We start from the raw sequence: 21,624 nt of genomic DNA on the forward strand, positions 1-21,624 counted from the left end.
CTACTCAAGTCCTGTCAGAGGCTTATCCTACACCATCAGAGGCTGAGCTACCAGTGAAAGCATTAATGTCACATACCAGCTCTGCTGCAATTATTTAACAGCTTTTTGTATTGGTAAGACTTACAATCGGGTGTCCACGAGAATGAACGACCACCGCCAAACCGTGGCCGAGAGCAAAGTAGACCAACCTGTGGTACAACATGCAGCTGAAAATAGCAGTGTTGATTTCAATGGTAACTTCACTTCCCTAACCATGTGAATCCTTGCCTCCACCACCAGCTTCTCTGGACTGAGCAGATGGGTGTTATTCTTGCAACACATTCTTCACTCTCAAAACTATCCTGGCCTCAATCTACAGAAATCTACTGTCCCTACACCCTACACCCACCAGTTTCCACCCCCTCTGTCCTGTCACCTACTTCCTACTCATGTCCCCTCACTCTCTTTGTTTGCCACCCTCTGTAACTGCCCATGTTCCCTCCTTCCTGCTTCTCTCCTTTTCTGTTCTCCTCCCACCTCCCCAAACCTCCCAATCTCCCTGCCCACAGCTGTACCTGTTGGCCTCCTAGCTCCTGCATGCTCTACCAGACAGCGCTGTTCTCTCCCCTCACCCATATCCTGCTATCCCTTCGCCTTGCCTGACACCAACAGATTGCTGCTTCCAATCTTTGTGACAGTCGCATTCCAGTCTAAACTGCTGGAGATGGCAATCACGTGTAATCATGTGTGCATGAGGTGTGCTTGCTTGTGTGAAAAAATGTTTGTTTTCTTTTCTGATGAACGATTTGGCCAAAAGCCAATCTATAAGTGTCTTTCCTTAGTGTCTGTCTGCATCTCAGCATGTTACCTTTACATCGAGTGGCTATCTCTCTTTCTCTTATATTGTCAGTATTCCAACCTAGAGTTTCCATTGTTACATTTAATATTTTGATGTGTTTTGTAGCTTCCAGTAGCAGACTTTGAAACTATCTCTCAATCTTTGTACTTTCATCAACAGTAAATTATCAGTTTCTGTGAGTAATTACTGTAGTGGCAACTTCTGCCACCGAAAGTAACAGCAACACCAAATGCAGCAGGAAGAGGTAGAAGGCACCATATTAAGACTCGTCCAAGCTTTTCAAGTGATTTATTGTTTCCAACTACAATGTCCCCATTCTTCTTGATCTGCGTCACTGGGTCCCACAATGCTGATGACACCACTTCGATGTCTGCGAAACGGCTTGGCACGGAATGGCTGCCTCAGCAACTCGTGGACGCACTGCTGTGCATCGGCCTTGTATGCCAGCAGAGTTGCGTAATCATCAGGATGCCGGCAGTTGACTTGGCAGTCTGCGTCCCTGCCGACTCGGTGTGAGTCGGCCACTCGGTGTGAGCCGCAGGTGACCAGCTGCGTGCTTCTCACCAGTGTGGCTAAGATCGCAGTGACAACAAGCTCCCGCGATCCGGAGTCCAAATCTGCGGCCCTCACCTCGGAATGCCTCTGGTGTGTGTTGGAAGCCAGGACGACTGCCCACGGTAGCGAGCCACGGAGTGGCCTGCTGCTGGCTGGCTTCGGACCCTGTGTCGGCCTCAGAGGGTCAAACCGGCGACCTGCTGTTGACTGGAATGCTGGCGCCCCATCTGCTGCTGCGTGTAACTGGTGGTGTGACATGCCCCGCCATCAAGGAGAGCTGCCACACTTGAATGAATCTTGTTAGAGACCTGCACCTATTTATACGCGGCTGTGCACCTCTGTTTTGCCATACGCATCACTTCGCATCACGTACTCATAACACACTAGGTTGGCCAGTGGACCCCTTCTGCCTGTGATTTGCGACATGCAAAACTGCTACGTATACTCTTTCAGCAATTTGATGGCCCTGTGGCCTCTATTCTACTTTGCAGTTGTTGGTATGAGTAACTCACTGCAATCCGCCCTGCACCTGCCTGTGACTTGTGCTCAGAATATTGCACAAAACTAACTTTCCCTATCCGAAATGGTGGTGCTGCTACATTACTTTCATTTTTTTTAAATTCTCAAATCTATCTTTGTATCTATCCTTTTTCAGATTTAGTCTTCCCTTCTAATCTTCAAATTGGCTCCAAACTGCATTATGGGTACATAATGTATGTAAAGATGCAAATATACTGTCTCCCCTCCCTGATTTGCAGTTAAGTGATAGGCTGTTCCTGTTCGTGGCTGACACTTGTCTCAACCACAAGAGCAATTTTTCACTTTTTGGAGAATCTACTGTTATATGTATTCCATTCTTTGAGCTCAGCTGTTCTGTGAACTCTTAGACTATAGAAATGGTGTGTATTTTGAAGTAACAGTTGGTTATTAGTACTGTTGCTTCATACAACCAGCCTGTGTTTCACTGGAAAAAGAGTAGTGTTACTCTGGGAAGCTAGCAGCTAAAGGGAAGGTGGAAAATTGTCCTTAAGCTCACAATACAGCCAAGGGGTGGAGCTGGGTGAAGCACTTCACGAGAAAAACAACACAGACTACAGTGAGATCCAGTGCTGTCTGGAGTAGAGAAAATAATTCATTCGGATACCCTGTTCAGAAGATTCCATCTTTAGTAGAACCTTCAGAGATATAAGCAAGTTAAGATATACATTTATATAGTGTGGTGCCATGTTGAACTACTTCTATTGATTATAGTTCAGTAATAACTGTGTTTAAAGACAGACAGGTTTTGCTATTATATGGAAGCACTTGCTGTACTTGATCTACTTTTAAAAACAGTTGCAGCATAACATTTGTATTATTCAGAGAAAAACTCAATTTTTAAACATGCTGCAGCTTTTAGTATTAGTAATTTATTCACACAAAAACCATTTTGCAATAATACAGGATCTGTCAGTTTAATACAAGTAAAATGTAAGTCATATAAGGGGTGTATCATAACTATTAGTGGGAAGTGATACAATGAAAGTATATTTTAATACACGATCCAGTCACATTAATGTACCCACTGCCTAATTTTGAGATCAATTTGCAATGAGCACTCGCAAGTGGCAGATGAGAGCACTAGCAGTGGAGGGTATGTAAAGTGTGTCAGGAGATGCGGAAAACAGTGCAGTTGTTGTTGTAATGGGGAAATGGAGCGATTTATCTGCCCTCCGACAAGGCACGATCATTGGCTTTCTGGTCAAGGATTGAAACATTACCAAAATGGCTAAGTTTGTAAACTGTTTGCATGTAGCTGTGGTTAAAGTATATTGTGTATGGCAAAATGGCTTTATCCGAATATATTGAGGCAGCTGTGGGCCACAAGTGACAGGGGTGAATGACAGCTACATAGATCCGTATGGGAGAACAGATGTGCAACTGCTTAATGAATGACCATCCAGAAGAACCCAAGGGGCTACAATCAATGTCTCCTCCATGACTGTTCAGCAAACATTGATGCGTATGAGCCCCTCCTGCAGGTGCCTGCTTCATGTACCCACGTTGATTGCTGTTTATTGGCAGTGAAGGCTGGAATTTACAAGCCAGTACCACAACTGGTGTCCACTGTGTGGGAACGGGTGACTTTTTCAGATGACATATGGCTGTTGGCATGAAATGTCTGAAAACGAACACCTTGCAACAATCATCAGGAGGGCCCAGGCCAGATGAGGCAGTATTATGGTCTGGGAAATGTTTATGTCGCATTCCCTGGGTGAGATCATCATTTTGGAAGGTGCAATGTATCAACACTAACGTGCATGTATCCTTGGGCACCCTCTCCACCCCTATATGCGGTTTGTTTTTCCTCGGCATGATGACATCTACCAGCAAGCCGGCTGGCCGGAGTGGCCGAGCGGTTCTAGGTGCTACAGTCGGGAACCGCGCGACTGCTACAGTCGCAGGTTCGAATCCTGCCTCAGGCATGGATGTGTGTGATGTCCTTAGGTTAGTTAGGTTTAAGTAGTTCTAAGTTCTAGGGGACTGATGACCTCAGAAGTTAAGTCCCATAGTGCTCAGAGCCATTTGAACCAGCAGGACGATGCAACGTGTCGCACAGTTCCCAGTGTACGTGCTTGGTCTGATGAGCACCAGGATAGTTTTCTGTACTCACCTGGCCACCAGGCTCCCCAGATTTAAACCAAATTGGGAATCTGTGGGACCACCTTGATTGGGCTGTTTGCACCACAGATCCTGAACTGAGAAAGCTAGTGCAGCTGGCCACAACACTGCAGTGGGCGTGGGTTCGTATGCCTGTCAGTACTTTCCAGAACTCCACTAACACTCTTCCTGCATGTCACACCGAAGTCTGTGCTGCAAAAGGTGGTAATTTATGCTTTTGACACGTGGTCACATTACTGTGAGTGGATAGTGTAGAAGTAATAACATTCTAAAAAACGTGGATCATCAAATGAACCATTTGTGAGGTAATTGCAAATGTATGGTTAAAAGCTGCTGCTGACTTCAGTAAGAAGTTTTGTTATAGTTTGTACAAGTTTCTTTGAAATGTAAATTTTGCAGTTAAATCCCCATCTAACGGGACTCAAATTTCATCTATGGTTCATGGTTCAGGAATGCCATGGGGAATGTGGGCACTGGCACATGATGGCATCTAAGGTGACAATCTGGATAGGTCATGCAAGTCATCTAGATCATGTCACATCTGTCCTCTGGACTTTTAAGCCTGGGGTCATCTCAATAGTGAAGCATACGGCACTCCTGCTGATACAGAAGAAGAACATTTCAAATAGATTTGACTAACTAGGACAATATTTCATCCCAAAGTCAGTGACAGCTCCTAAGTGTACATTCGTAATGGTCTCTGAAGTGCCATGTGTGTGATTCCTTGTTTATTGGAACATTTTTGCTTCTGCTTGCTTCTGTATTATTGTGTACCTTCAGGAATGTCAGGTTTTGCTATTACTTATAATATACCCTGTATACAGATGTGTGAATATACACATTTTTTTTAATTAGGTGAGGACAGGTGGTTAATCACAGGCTGTTGAAGGAAACATCCTGGAATTTACCTGAAGAGGTTTAGCAAAACCTGTATTAGGATACGAAGATAGAGTGCGAACTCTGCCCTTCCAAATCTGAAGCCCATGCATTTTTGTTCACAACGAGGCCAACTCATTTGCTTATGCATAATGTATATTCTTCTATGTTTATATGTACTTGGAGATTCATAACACAAAAAATAGGTATCAGCTGCTCATTTAGTCTCTCCACACATGGTGTACCCCACACGCATCTGAAAAGGACTTTAGGACCACAAAAAACCAGCCCCCCTGCCTGTATTTTATTTCCATGTCTTTCTCTTCTGCCTATGTGAAAAACTGATCTAGCATTACTTTTTGATGCATGAGATGTTGACACCAGAAAATATGCAAGACTTTTAGTATTAAGCATTAGCAATTGCTTTTATTTAAATTTATTTTATTTAAGCATTACCCTGAGTTCTACAAGAATGTTTTAATTGTGTGAAGTGTGAAATATTTTTAAATGGTGATTCAGTTACTGTTCTAGAAGTAATAGATACTTGGCAGTTTTATGAGTGTACTAATTACTGATGAAGAAAAGAACACGCTTAATTGTGTATCACATAAGATTCCAATGATGAGCCAAAACATTATGACCACCTGCTTAATAGCTTGTTTGTCCATCTTTGGAATGAAATACATCACTGCTTCTGTGTATCAGGGAACCAACAGTTTGTTGGTAGGTTTGTGGAGGTATGTGGCATTAGATATCTATGCACAGGTCATGTAATTCATGAAAATAATGGGCCGCTGATTTGCATACGCAGTAATGGTGCCCAAAAGCAACTCAGATGGGTTCCATAGGATTTACATCAAGCAAATTTGGTCACTGAGACAGCAACATGAGTTCACTATAATGCTCCTCAAACCATTGCAGAAAGCTTATGTCTTCGAGACAGGGACAATTATACTTCTGAAAGATGACATTGCCATCAGGGAGGACATCAAGCATGAAGGAATGCAGGTGGATTGCAGCTGTCAGCATATCTTCGATTACTACCACAGGTCCAATGGAAGCAATGTCTCCTATAGCATAATACTGCCCTCACAAGCCTGCATCCATAGCATGCTTCACTTTTTTTGCCGTTGTTCACCTCGATGAAGGCATTTGTGGAGACAACCGTCAACCTAGTGTAGCAAAAATGTGATTCAGCCAAAGAGCCAACATGTTTCCATTGATTGACAGTTGAATCCTAATGGTCTTGTGCCCACTGTAATCATAACTGACAATGGCATTGGGTTAACATGTGAACACATAGGCGTGATTTGATCCAGAGCTCCCTGTTCAACAATGTACGTGAAAGATGTTCTCTTAAACACTTGTGCATGCACCAACATTTGTGCTCTTTCAGCAGAGATGCCACAGATCACCATCTAGCCTACTTTACAGAGCAGAGAAGTCTCTGAATCTCATGCTCCATGAAGAGTCATGGACATCCAACCATTTAGCACCTCAGTGTAGTTTCATTGTCATTTTACCACTTTTCATAGATGCTCACAACAGTAGCAAGTGAACATTCAACCAGCTTCACCATTTATAAGACACTCTTTTACAGGCTCTATGTCATAATAATCTGCCCTTTGTCAAAGTCACTTATCTCAGTGGATTTCCCCTTTTGCACCTCATATCTCCACTAGGTTGAGCCCCTGTTCAAGTCTGCTCCACTCGCATACTTTTGTTACTACATCATGGGCCAACAACACCACCAGGTTTTTGTAAACCCTAGTTACCAGTTTTGTAAAACCTCATCACCAAAGGCCTCATTCCTACTGCTGTGGAGGCCGAGTTCCCACTGTTGTTACAGTTGGCCAAGTTTGTGAGTTCATGAAAGAGCTTCTGGTGCAGTACACTACTAAGAAAATTTCTCCCTGTCACTATTACCCCCAAGGTCGGGTAACAGTATAGTAGAACGAACATTTTACAATACTCCAACAAATTATTAACAAAATCAGGCAAATGAGTTGAAAAGGTTTACTTATCTTTGTGTCTCATTGAACAATGAAGTCTGCAACACTGCTTGTAATGTAACACAAAAAAGCCCTAATAGCCAAGTGCAAATTATCGTAGGTAAACTTCACAGTACATAACAAATGCAATGAACAACAACTGTCTGTTCACTTCTAAGAGTTCGCTATACAGTGTTTCCTGTCTAAGTCAGCCCTGGACAATAATCTATAACCAAGTGGGTGAGAGCCGCTCCTCTATCTTCCGTAGGCTTCTGTCCATTGTCATCCATTCATTGGTGGATTGTACTCAGCCACCAATTGGCCGAGGTGAAGTCGATATGCACATCATCAGTGCCACCCATGGCATTGGTGGAACTTGCAAGTTGTGAGTCTTTATGGCACTGGCACCAGCTTGCATCTTTGTGCCTGTGGTGCTTTTGCCCTGGCTGTGTTTTGTTCGGACGACACAGCACAGGTGGCATCCAACATCATGGTGGGCAGTGGTCCTAATGTTTTGGTTTATCAGTGTATATCTAATGAACTTGGTCTTCTGCAGTGCTAACAACATTCTGTGGATACATACTCCAGGTGTTCAGCTAATTTATAGAATGAGTGGCTAACAAGATATTCCTTTAATTTTGACTTGAGTTTTTGCAAGATTCAAATTTTCTGCATCCACATACAGACTCTGCAAACCATTTTGAAGTGAGCAGGATGGGGTACTTAATATTGTAACACATGTTAGGTTTTTTCCTGTTCTAGTTGCATCTGGTGTGTGGGAAGAATGACTGTTTCAGTACCTCAGTGTGTGCTGTAATTAGCCTAATCTTGTCTTCACAGTCTCAACTGGAGTGATATGTGGAGATTTGAAGAATATCTATATAGATTTCTCACTTAATACTTGTTCATGAAACTTTGTAACCAGGATTTCGTGGCATAATTGCCATCTATGTTCAAGCATCTGCCATTTCAATTTTTTTAAACATTTGCTTGACACTCTTCCTTGGGCCAAACAAACCTGTGACCACTCATGCTGCCTCTGTTTTATATATACTCACCATCCCATATTAGTTTGATTTTGTATGCATCCCGCACAGTTGAATAATATGCTTGGATAGGCTGCATGAGACTTTTGTGAGAAATCTCATTCATAGACTGATTGAATTTTTCATTGTATAGAAGTGCGCCACCTACTGCTCCTGTGACGGAGCCTATGTGATCATTCCATTTCACAGTCCTACAAAGTGTTACACAAAGGTATTTGTATATGTTGACTGCTTCTATTTGTGACTCACTGACAATGTAGTCTCAGGATATCACTTTGTTTTATTTTGTGAAATGTACAATTTTACAATTATGAACGTTTAAAACTAGTTTCCAATCTTAGAACCACTTTAAATCTGATTATCCTGTCCAACATATAAGAGAAACACATTTTAAAAAATTAGACAGAAAATTATTTGAATGAACTCAAGCTTAGTTCCCTTATTACTGAATCTATGTATATACAGATCAACTGAGGTTTCAATGACTGGCTTAATTGTCAGCTTCCACCCAATAATTATAAATTGGTTGACACTCCAGTCAATTCCTTTTAACACATACTTTAGCTCCTCAGCTCAAAAATCTAAAACCAGTCACCTATGTTTTTTGGTGCATGATTTAGCCTTAGATTTTTCTTTTTACTTTGTCTTTAATTAATTTTTTCCCCCAGATGATATCACCAGCACAACATGAAAGAACTGTCTGTGATGTGACTACCATCAAACAAGAGCTGTTAAGTGGTATTAATATGATCAATTATGTTGATTTTTAATAGTGGGGCAGAATATACAACACAAAACCAAAGGAAGGGAAAAAGTCTTTAAAATGGTTTATTGCCCAGTACAATCACACAAACTTTCAGATGGAAATTACTGGTTTCTGGCATCACTGTCAGATCTGTCGTTATCCAGACTTTTTTGCCCCTGTGAGCTATCATCATTGGGTCTTGCTTTTTTGCAAAAATGAGTTACACATTTGGCTGATTTTCTGAGGTGTTATTTTTTGTCTAAAAGCCGTAATATGTGCATCTACATTTGAAATGATCGCTCACTTCAAACTACTTTTCTTATGACTGTGATTCAACAGTGCTGCACATTGTTATTTTTATGGCCTGTCAGCAATTGACAGTTCTTGTCTTATCATTCTTGCTCAGTGTGTTATTTAGAGACTGTTTTAACCCCTATCTTCTTTTGTCAGTTTGTATTTACAAAGCAGTTCACATTTTTTTGTTAATCAAGACCCTGTTTCTCTGAATCTAAATGTTTCTGCATAACTTCATACCACAGGAATATTTGACAGACGTGTGTCAAGAGCTCTCTGTGCTTTTATTATTGATGTTATTCAGTTGTTTTGCTTGTATGTGGAACAGTTTAATACCTACAGTTATACTCTATATTAAAAAAGGTGTTGCATAGTGTGAGATGGCAGTAGTCATTCAAAACCAGAAAACAGATTTAATAAATATGTGTCCAGAAGTGCATATTTTGTGAGATCTCAACACTCATTGTGATGACCATCCACAGCAGTGCAGCTCTCTGTTCTTCAGAATTAGGAATCACATTTCGTTTGAAGTTGACTCTGTTGTAGTTGCTGGCTTGCATTGAAGACATGGTCCTGTACTGTATGACTGGAGTGATGTAGACTGATTCCTTCAAGTATCTGCATAACCAAACTCTAGGTGATTGAGGTCTGGGGAATGAGGAAGCTGATGTGTTGGGGCCCTCTGATTGACCTGGAAGACCCAAAGTGTCAGCACCAGATGTTTATGAACACTGCTGCGAGAATGTGCTAGTGCACCATTGTGTGTGAACCTTGTATGCAGTCTTTGATGGCAGAACATGCCCTCAAACAATGTAGGCAAATATGTTAATACCAAAATGCTGACAATGAGCCCCATCAAATCATTGTGCTAACAGACATGGCCATATTAGTCTATCAACATGAAAATTTGTCCATGTGTTATTTAAGGTAAGCTGGCTATTCTCTCTTTCTGTAGTTGTATAGGATTTCTATCTCACCATACAAGATGATGATGAAAGTTCATGAAACCAAACTGTGTGAACCACATCTTGGCAGAAAATAAAATATCAGTTATAAACAGAGGACATGCACCACAGCTTACATGATCCATTGACGGAGCTAGAAGCTGCTACAACACTTGTATCTTCACCTTAGATGCACTAGTGACTGTGCATTTACAGAAATTGTTTATGAAGTGCTGCCTGGAAAATGGTACAAGCATGACTTCTTTTGTCACAGAGTGGTTTTACGATTTTCATCCGCCAAGTGTAGTGTCTGCTCCTCTATATTGGATGGACAGATGGAGCAATGTTCTCTCCTGTTTACTTTTTGGGTTACCAGAGACTGTGTAACTAAGACTCTGGAAGCATTAGCCAAACAGCTTATAGTTGGTACTCACCGATGTGGATATTTTTCAGTGTAGAGGGCACAGGTTCCAAGTTGGCTTACGTTTGCTAAAGCATAGCATAAAACTGTATTCTCTGCATCACTTGAATGGTTGTAGGATTTCATTGCTTGCAAATGATGGAAAGCAAGAAAGATAATGTACTAAACCACTCATACTTACAAACATCACAAAAGGGAAGTCATCTGTGTAAGTATGTAAGACAGCATGATACACACCCAGAGTTGTGAGTAATTTACTCTACAATTACACACACTAACATGACAGAAATTACAGTGGTACATAACTCTAAACTCACAACTGACTGCAAAATACTTAACACTCAGACTGACATGTACTGTGTCATCAAACTGATACTAACTGAAGTATATGAGGACTCTTAGAAAAGTATCCAAACCTATTTTTTTTTAAGAACACGTGATGGATTTGAATCTAGTGTCCTTGCATGAGCTGACTTGAAACTTTGTCCACATGCTTGAATTTTTTCCCATTTGTCAATATCATCAGTTTCTGGTAAGCAGCAGTTCAGTGAGGTACTGTGCAGTACTTGCACTGGTTTTTCATTGCAAGGAAAATGACAGAACAACTGGAGCAGTGCTACTGAATCAGATTTTGCCAGAAACTGGGTGAGAGCCGGGTGTAAACCATTCGGAAGATTCAGACTGCTTTTGGTGACAATGCTCTGGGCATCACACAGATTATGGAGCGGTACATCCGTTTAAAGATGGCTGCACATGAGTGGAGAGAGAGCCACACTCTGGTCAGCCATCAGCATGCCAAAATGACTAGGTCATTGCCAAATTGAATGCTGTGGTGATGCAGAGTTGTTGTGTGACTTTCAGAGAAATTGCGGAAGAGGTTGGCATTAGCATTTTATTTGCACAATTGCAATGTGACTCAAGAATTCACCACAAAGAGAGTGTTGGTGAAACTTGTGCCAAAGCTGCTGATGGCAGAGTAAAACTAGCTTTGTGTTGAAGTCTCACAGGACATGCTGGGCTGCACAAGCAGTGACCCCAACTTTCTGAACACCATAATCATCAGTTACAAGTCCTGGGTCAATGGGTACGACCCATAAACTGTATCAGACTGATCACAGTGGAAACATTCCTCATCACCAAGAGCTAGCAATGTCAGAGTGATGCTGACTGCTTTCTTTGACTCCTGACGTGTGGTACACCATGAGTATGCACCACAGGATCAATCAATCAGCAAAGAGTACTGTGGGGATATCCTCCGTCACCTATGTGATGCTGTGCAGTGCAGCTGACTGGACTTGCAATCGACAGGAAATTGCTGCCTCCATCACGGCTATGCTTCAGCACATTCCTCACGCTTGATTCCGACTTTTTTTGGTTGTAAACCAGATTCTTGTGCTTTGACAGGCTCCTTGCTCTCATTATATGGCCCCCTGAAGCTTCTGGCTGTTCCCCAAACTCAAGAGGCCCTTGAAAAGAATGCGATTTCAGACAAGAGAAGACATTATGGCAGCAGTGAAAGCTGAGCTAAACTCTACTCCGAAAGAAGCTTTTTTGGCATGCTTCCAACAATGGCACCACCACTGGGAGACGTGCGTGGAGTCCCGAGGGAACAACTTTGAGGGTGATTAGGTGTCCAATGTTCCAAGTAAGCCAGTTTTTTCTTCCCAGCCAAATGTCAGATACTTTTCTAACAGACCTCGTATACACATTTTAAAATCATGTAAAGAGGCAATCTCAGTTGCAAAGTTATTTTTATTAGATGTAATGCATTTCACCTGTTTAAGGCTTCTTCAGATTCTGAAAGGCTGTCAAAGCACTACAAATCACTGGCTGGTAGGGTGGTGAGTCAGAACAAAGGTAACAAACCATCTATAAGGGAAGAACCATTTAACAAGATACACTTAAAAGATGAAGCACAGCATAGAGCCGCACATACGCCGAATGTCCTGGGTATCAGGTGATTATACTGTCTAATAGGCAGCTATATTGAACTCTAGTGTATAATAACAAAAATCAAACAATGGAAACTCTAGGACGGAATGTAACAATACCAGAGGAGAAAAGTTGCTACTCAGCAAACAGTGGAGATGCTGAGTCTTGATAGGCACAACAAAAAGATTCGCCCAATTATAGCTTTTGGCCATTAAGGCCTTTGTCAGCAAACGCAACTTGCACGTACGTCTGCAGTCTCAGAGAACTGAAACCGCACTGCGAGCAGCAGCACCAGTGCATGATGGAAGTGGCGACTGGGTGGGGGTAAGGAGGAGGCTGGGGCAGGTAGGGGGAGGGATAGTATGGTGGGAGTGGCAAACAGTGAAGTGTTGTAGTTTAGACAGAGGGCAGGAGGGAAGGTGTGGAGGGGGAAGGGGGTATGTAGCGGAAAGGAGAGAAATAAAAAGAAATTAAAAGAATGGGTGTAGTGGTGAAATGACGGCTGTGTACTGCTGGAATGGGAACAGGGAGGGGGCTGGATGGGTGAGGACAGTAACTAACGAAGGTTGAAGCCAGGAAGGTTAGGGGAATGTAGGATGTATTGCAGGGAAAGTTCCCTCTTGCACAGTTCAGAAAAGTTGGTGCTGATGGAAAGGATCCATACGGCACAAGCTGTGAAACAGTCATTGAGATGAGGGATATCATGTTTGGCAGCGTGTTCAGCAACAGGGTGGCCTACTTGTTTTTTGACCACAGTTTGTCAGTGGCAGTTCATGTGGACAGACAGCTTGTTGGTTGTAATGCCTACATAGAATGCAGCACAGTGGTTGCAGCTTAGCTTGTAAATCACATGACTGGTTTCACAGGTAGCCCTGCCTTTGATGGGATAGGTGATGTTAGTGACTGGACTGGAGTAGGTGGTGGTAGGAGGATGTATGGGACAGGTCTTGCATCTAGGTCTATTACAGGGGTACGAACCATGAGGTAAGGGATTGGGAGCAGGTGTTGTGTAAGAATGGACGAGTATATTGTGTAGGTTCAGTGGATAGCGGAATACCACGGTAGGAGGGGTGGAAGGATAGTGAGCAGGACATTTCTCTTTTCAGGGCATGGTGAGAGGTAATTGAAACCATGTCTGATAATGTACGTCAGTTGCTCCATTTCTGGATAGTACTGAGTTATGAGGGGAATGCTCCTCTGTGGCCGGACGGTGGGACTTTGGGATGTGGTGGAAGACTGGAAAGATAGGCATGGGAGATTTGTTTTTGTACAAGAATGGGATGATAATTATGGTCAGTGAAGGCTTCAGTGAGATCCTTGGTATATTTTGAGAGGGACTGTTTGTCACTGCAGATGCAATGACCATGGGTGGCTAGGCTGTATGGAAGGGACTTCTTGGTATGCAGTGGGTGGCAGCTGTCGAAGTGGAGGTATTGTAGGTGGTTTGTAGGTTTGATATGGACAGAGGTACTGATGTAGCCATCTCTGAGGTGGAGGTCAACATCTAGGAAGATGGCTTGTTGGGTTGAGTAGGACTAGATGAAGCAAATGGGGGAGAAGTTGTTGAGGTTTTGGAGGAATAAGGTGCCCTCACCTTCAATCCAGACAGCAAAGATGTCATCAATGAATCTGAACCAGGTGAGGGGTTTAGGTTCTGGGTTTTTAGGAAGGATTCCTCTAGATGGCCCATGAATAAGTTGGCATAGGATGAGGCCATGTGGGTGCCCATAGCCATACTGTGGATTTGTTTGTAGGTTATGCCTTCAAAGGAGAAGTAATTGTGGGTGAGGATATAGTTGGTCATGGAGACTAGGAAGGAGGTTGTTGGTTTGGAACCCATAGGCGTCTGGAACAATAGTGTTCGATAACAGTAAGGCCATGGGTATTGGGAATGTTAGTGTACAGGGAGGTGGCATCAATAGTGACGAGCAGGGCACCGTGTGGTAAAGGAACAGGAACTCTGGAGGGTCGATTGAGGAAATGGTTGGTATCTTTTATATAGGAGGATAGGTTCTGGGTAATAGGTTGAAGGTGTTGGTCTACGAGAACAAAGATGCTCTCAGTGGGGGCACAGTAATCGGTCACAATGGGGTGTCCTGGGTGGTTGGGTTTATGGACTTTAGGAGGCATGTAGAAGTTGGGAGTGCGGGGAGTGGTTGAGGTAAGTAGAGAGATGGACTCTGGGGAGCAGTTCTGGGATTGGGCCTAAGGATTTGAGTAGTGTGTAATAAGCTTCAATTTAAAATATTAATTTATATGTTGGTTCTGAAATACAAATGAAGCATTTTACAAATTTAGATGAGATGGTAGCAGAATAGTAGATGGCTATTTGTTAACTTTTCATTATCTGGTCCACAATCGGGTCACAAAAATCCATTCACAGCAATTTTGAATGCCACAAGTTTCTAGCCTATTGAAATTTCTACCTGCACTCCACCAAATGACTGACAACTTTTTATCAATTTTAACACTTATTTTATTATTATTATTTAACTTGTTGTTTGGTTTCTGTGAATACTGCTGGACAAGAGAGCAAGGTCATCAGCAAATCCTAGACAATTTAAACTTATGTTGTCTTTGGGTCTTCCAATTTGGATATTCTTTGCGTTAATCTTGTACTATTCTCTCATTATGTATTCTAAAGCACAGTTGAACAGCAGGGGTTCCAAGCAATCCTCTTGTCTTAAACCTGTTTTTATGATGAATAGATCAGAGAGATCCCCCCCTGAACTTGTGTTTTGATACAGTGTTGGTTAAGGTGAGTTCTACCAATTTGATTAATTTTGTATGGAGCCTGAAATTTCTTAAGATTTTTAACATCGAAGGTCTATGGATACAATCATATGCTTTTTTAAAGTCCACGAAGGTTATTATAAGAGGTTTATTTCGTTTCTTGTAATACACTATGGCTAATTTTAAAGTGATGATCTGTTTTGCACAGCTTCTGCAAGGTCTGAAGCCTTCTTGGTATTCACCTAATTCTTTGTCTAGTTGCTCTTTGATCCTCTTGTATAGGATTCTGGAGAAAATCTTGTATGTGCAGTCTAAAAGAGAGATATCTTTGTAATTATCTGGGTTGCTTTTATCTCCTTTTTTTTGTAACAATTATTTTACTAAATCATCATTTCTTTTATACAGACTCAGAAATGGAAAATGATTCTGAACAGCAACAAAGATGCATGCACAGAATCAATCCCAAGAATCAACTCTATGTCTCACCCAGTGATGCATTATATTAGATTATAGCAATGAAAATGTTCTATATATTGTTACAATATTCAGTTATTAGACATGTAATTAAAAGCTGTGGACCTGCAGAAACTTAATTACATCAATACAAATTACAAATTGTTTGGAAATATGTATTTAGAAACAATATTTGAAGACAAGTTTCTCCTTTGTTACAGTTTGTAGAATTAGTTCAGTTAAGAGTGTTTCTTGATTTGAGATGCTTAAAGATGAAAATTACTAACATGTTTTTGAATTCATATGTCCATTGTATTACAACATTTGTTTTCATCATAAATTACATGTGGATAGGAATTATGACATGTTTACATGGCAGATTGAAAAGACAATTACATAATCGATTAAAATTAATATTGTTTGTATTCAACAATAATATATTGATTAGCAATTAGCATAAATGACTAAAATAAAGTTTCAAGCCCATGTATTTGTTATTTTAATAAAATCAGGACCAGATAGTTTACTTAGTGAGGTATCAAATATTTCACTGTGTGCTTTTTGGGCTGCTACATTACAGCCTGTACTGCAGTAATATACAGGGTGGGACAAATAAAAGTGGCCTGGAGAACAGAGTTCCAAGGTACAAAGAAACACAGCAGAGGACCGGAAATACAGTACTAATCTGACTACGGCAGATGTTGAAAGTGACCACCATTCATCTCTTGGCACTTTTGGGCTCTGGTCAGCAAGTTGCTGAAGGCAGATCAAAGATGGACTGTTTGGAATTGCTGCATTCTCATCCAAAATGCTCTGCTGCATTTCTTGAAGACTATGAATGTTGTTATGATACACCATAAAATTGAGGGCTTCCCACACACTGACAGACCAGGTGACCTGGGTGGCTAGCTAGGGTCAGACCAGACTAACCTCTGCTAACAACCCTGTCAGGTATGAAGATTGTGTAGAAGTGTTCCAAGGTTTGGCCCACTGTATGGGCTATTGCTCCATCCTGTTGGAAGTAACTGTAGGTCTTTTCCTCCTCTGTTAGTACTGGCACAAATGGTTTCAAAATGTTGGCAATGTAACTCACCAAATTCAGTGTCTAGTGAATGAAGATGGGACCAATAGAGCAGCCTGTACATCAAACCCAACCTTATGATTGTGGAATGGCATTCTGTGGAAGTTATGTGGATTCTCCACTGCCCAGAACCTGTGATTCTGTGTGTCGATATAACCACTCATGTGAAACCAGGCTTCATCAGACAGAAGAAACAGATCCATGTCCAAGCCATTCATTGTTATCCCTGTGAATCACAAAACTGGAGACACTGAGGAGCATCTGCTGTTTTTAATGTGTGAGCAATAGACTCTTGGTAGGGATGCATGTGCAGGTGCAGGTAGACTATGATCGTGTGATGTGCCGATCTCTTGAGACAGACATTGGGTTGATTTGATAACACTCGGAAGCATTTACTGGTGAACTGAAGCCACATTTTCTGGTGTGTGGGCACATTTCGGATTTTTTTTTTTTTTTTGGACTTGTGGAAAACAGACCCTGTCCAATGCCATTTTCAGGCTAAGTGTTGCATGGCACTCTTTGCTGGCACTTTGACACCATGAACTTCTGAGCAAACAACTGACCACACCATTTCCACGACTCTGATGTCACATAACTTTCCACAGTGAACACCTGCTGCTCAACTGTGAGTACCATCAAGCCCTTTGCACTGCTCCACTCACACTCACACAGCTGGCACTATGCTCTGAACTGGTGTGGACCATGTGGCATGCATACACATTGTGTCACTGGGTGTGGTTATATGCATACATTCATGTCTAATTGTATCCACTTGTCCGGGCCACTTTTATCTGCCCCACCCTGTAGAAAGACATAAAAATATTTCATTGACACTATTGTTGGAGCTCTGATCAATGACTGTTCTTGTACCAGCAAGCAATTGTCTTTCAGAGCCTCCTATATGCAAGTGTACAGGTGTAAGCCCATTTTTATTGGACTTATTTTACTTGTTTCAATGGCTAATACCACTTCTTAATAAAGTTAATATTTTGTTTTTAATTCTCCGTAGATATCAATACACGGAATACAAATAGCAAAGGCTACAGCAGTGTTAACAGTGAAGTGGTACTAATAAACTTTATGAGAAGTTGTGTGTTCACCACTATTTTTCCATTTTCTTCCTTCAATTGAAGTACGTATTGTCACACAAGGTTGTCAGTGCAGGTGACAATACTATGTCTTGAAAATTATATATTGGGTTAGTGCATAAGTACACAGCATTTTTCAATATGTTAATAAACACAACAGATATACATAACAGAGATTTTAGTCATGAATAAAAATATTCTTCTTCACTATTAACAACAGTCTGCCAACACTGAGCTAACTTTTCAATTCTGTGACTTTAGAAACCACATGGTTTTGAGGCAAAGACCTTGTTGAGCCATTTTTGGTGTACATTTTCATCCAGGAAGGAAGTTCCTTAAACACTGTTTGATAGAGTGTGGAAAAGGTGAAAATCTGAGGGTGAAAAAGGTGTTTTTTGTCAGTCTAGCAGAATGTGGGTAGATGTTACTGGGGAGTAGCATTACTTCACACAGTCTGCCTGGTAATTGTTCTACAAAATGTCTCCATTGTTGACAATAAATGTGAGCAGTGCTGGTGACACATGGAGGAGCCAATTTGTAGTACACCACACTGTTGCTGTTCCAAGGATGTAGTCACGATTTTGTCAAAAGGCAGGGGGGGGGGGGGGGTCTAAATTGTTAAAGAGGACTAACAAGGCTCAAGCTTTTCATTCATACATACAGTATTTGGCTTATAAAATTAAGGAAGAAAAACTTTTCTTAAAAAAGTATAGCATATATTCGCAACAGTGTATGAGAAATATCAAAATGCAAATTAAATCTTCACTCTGTTGCCAGTGGATTAAAATTCTAATATAATGAATTACCTCTTTGATAACAAAACACAGCTCAGTCTTCTAATATAAGGTTTAGTATTGCAGAGCAAGAAAACCTTAACATTGTGCTGAATTACTTATAACATTGAATGGGTTCAAATCTCTTTCTACTACTGCCATCTTGTATTTAAATGTGCGGCTTATCTGAAATCAAGCCAGAATTCCTTCAGCAAATAAAATATCCCAAGTTCCTAAATTCAGTCTCAAATTTCATTAAAGTATCTTTCATTTCATTAAAGTTCTTCAATTTCCTTAAGTGACAAAAGCATTTCAGTTATCGTAGTATTGCAAGGGATATGTAGATTTTGGACGAAAGGAAGGTTGGGGAGGGAGGGGGGGGGGGGAGGGGGAGATGCAGGGTGCAGTCAGCTAAGATGAATTCAAACAGTCCACAGAAAAAATCTTTTAGAAATGAACTATGGAATGTGCTGTCATCACATACTCTCCCACTCTCGCGCGTGACAAACTCCTCTGCATTGTTCCTCACTGGAGCTGGCTTTTATAACTGCATACTGCCTAGGTGGCCACATAGGCACTATTTTGCCATTTGGGCTAGTAATGATATAACTCTGAGCAAATTTTTCAAAATAGATACTACCATCATCATTTGGATGATAGTTCTTTTGATTAACACAATTTTTGAGCAACACAGACAAATCCAAAAGTATTTTTATGTGCTGAGTATAATTTAAAGTTATTTGTAATTGTGTTTACCACTTCACTGCATTGTGAAATACTGAAATATTGCAACCCCAAAGTTTTAACAATCTTCAAATAACGGCTCCAGTGCTAACATTAAACTGCTGACGATAGGTAATTAGGCTATTATAGTAGTATGTATATATTTTTAACTTACTGTAAAGCTAGCAGATGAATCCAAATTAGTTTCCTCTTGTTTCTTGTTACAAACTTATCCATTATTAGAAACTACAATAAAAGCACGCAGCAACAAACATAAACCGGACTGTAAGTAAGAACTATACTGATTAACAAAGCAACTGAGCTCAAGTATGGCCAACAATGTACAGTAGTTGGTCTTGACTAAAGTAGGGGTGGGAGATAGCTGATAATGTTATCAATAATTGATAGTTTAAATCTATCAATGGCCTTCTTGAGCAATGATAGCAGCTATCACTATTAGTTGTACGATTGAAAAAACAGTATCTTTCAATTTCACAGTGAGGTTGTGTGGAATTTTGTTTAAGCTGTAGGTGGGAGGGGGGAAGGGGAGGGTCCAAACCCCCCCCCCTCTCCCCTCCTAATCCTCCCTTTGGCTATGTCCTTGGCTGTTCCACCAGATGCATAACATTATCATCTGTGGATGTCTTTCAATTTCACTACATGACAGTGAGGTTGTGTGTAATTTTGTTTAAGGTGTAGGTGGGAGGGGGGAAGGGGAGGGTCCAAACACCCCCCCCCCTCTCCCCTCCTAATCCTCCCTTTGGCTATGTCCTTGGCTGTTCCACCAGATGCATAACATTATCATCTGTGGATGTCTTTCAATTTCACTACATGACAGTGAGGTTGTGTGTAATTTTGTTTAAGCTGTAGGTGGGAGGGGGGGGGCAGGGGGATGGTCCGAACCGCGCCCCCCCCCCCCCCCCAATCCTCCCTCTGGCTATGTTCTTGGCTGTTCTGCCAGATGCATAACATTATCATCTGTGGATGTGTGCAGGTCTTTGTTGGGAAGTTGCTACTTTGTTTGGGCTCAATCATTTTTTTCTTTTTCTTATGCTAGCATAAAAATACCTTTTCTTGTCACCAGTAATGACACAGGATAGGAATGGTCAGTGTTGTCCATGGGCCAATTGACAATGAGCAGAGATGCACATATGACCACCTGCTAATTTTTGTGATTTCAACTTAGAGCATATGGTAACCATACATCCCATTGTAGAGCATTCCCCATTGCATGAGAACGATGCATGATGGTGGAATGATCACAGTGCATCAAATCTGACTGTTCTTGAGTACAGTGACATTTTTCATTGTGAATAAAATCATTTAAATGGGTTCTTCAAACCCCAAAGGTGTTCCTGAATGTCAAAATGATTCTTGTTAAAATGAGAAAACAATTTTATTGCTGTACTATGTCCAGTGGCATTATCCCTACACATGGCACAAATGTTTCTTGCTGCCTCTGCTGTTGCCATCCCTCTATCGAACCCAAACAGAAGACTGTGTCAGAAATGTTCTGATTTCTCCACTTGGCACTCCATTTTCTAACATCTACAGCTCTAGTCGCTATTTGGAGATAGCGACTAGAGCTGTAGATGTCACATAATGACAATATCTAAATTTAAAAAGCAATAGTGAAGTACAAAAAAATGACAATTTATAAAGAGACTCGTAGCAACCAGAATACCAACATGCAAAACAGAATCGCTACGAACATGTGCACCGATATAAAAATGTAAGGAAATAATTAATTGCAGTTTGAATGAAGCGAGTGAGAGGTAGGGATCAGTGACTAGGTAGCTTGACAAATGGTAATCGGACACAGCTATAGAGGGTATAGGAAAGACAGTACAACATACTTCAGTCTTCATGGTGATATAGGTAAAAAAAGCAGTGAGTTCTTATATATGGTACTTGCACAAAACCTGTCTGATCTTCACACTAAATTATTATTATTTATTATATGGTATATATTAAGAGTTTTTAATCACAAGAATAGCTATTCAAATGCAAAAATTACTGAACTATAAAATATCAACACTTCAACACAGCTCTCCAGAATACTATAATACAAATGACTATAGCTGTAACTATATAATTATCACTCCACTCATCACTGTCAGGAAATCTTCAAAAGGAGCCTTCTGGATATGTGCAGGACATGTTGCCCCAACATGAGCAAATGTCTGTCATTGAGCACCACAGTTACAAGATGGTGATGAAGATATTGCCTACTCATGGAGACTGTGTGCACACCTTCTGTGACCTGTTTGGATGTGGTTCAGAGTAGTCCAAATTGCTGGAGGCTGGTCAAATCCATGGGGTTTCTCCTGGACACAGGACATTTTCAGGCTTTCTGAAAGTCAGTTTTGTTGCCAGCAGAATTTCCAGTCATCATTGGCACTGAATATATTTTCAGCAAGAATTCTAGCTGTGATGAGAGTGGGATATCTTCATCTCAATCTTTTACACC

At 41.2% G+C, this 21,624-nt stretch overlaps 1 long non-coding RNA gene across 2 annotated transcripts in view; it reads left to right on the forward strand.

Moving 5' to 3' along the window:
* LOC124716927 overlaps positions 1 to 17,669 on the forward strand; it is a 42,850-nt gene extending 25,181 nt beyond the window's left edge. Inside the window, exons 1-2 of one of the 2 annotated variants that reach the window (XR_007005671.1) lie at positions 8,101 to 8,178; positions 15,442 to 17,669. This is a non-coding gene — a long non-coding RNA (uncharacterized LOC124716927). Of the gene's footprint in view, positions 1 to 8,100; positions 8,179 to 15,441 lie in introns of those variants that run through there. The other variant, XR_007005670.1, reaches the window with a different exon arrangement.
* Positions 17,670 to 21,624: the final 3,955 nt, after the last annotated feature.

Source organism: Schistocerca piceifrons, chromosome 9, assembly GCF_021461385.2.
Source record: "Schistocerca piceifrons isolate TAMUIC-IGC-003096 chromosome 9, iqSchPice1.1, whole genome shotgun sequence".
Taxonomy (NCBI): domain Eukaryota; kingdom Metazoa; phylum Arthropoda; class Insecta; order Orthoptera; family Acrididae; genus Schistocerca; species Schistocerca piceifrons.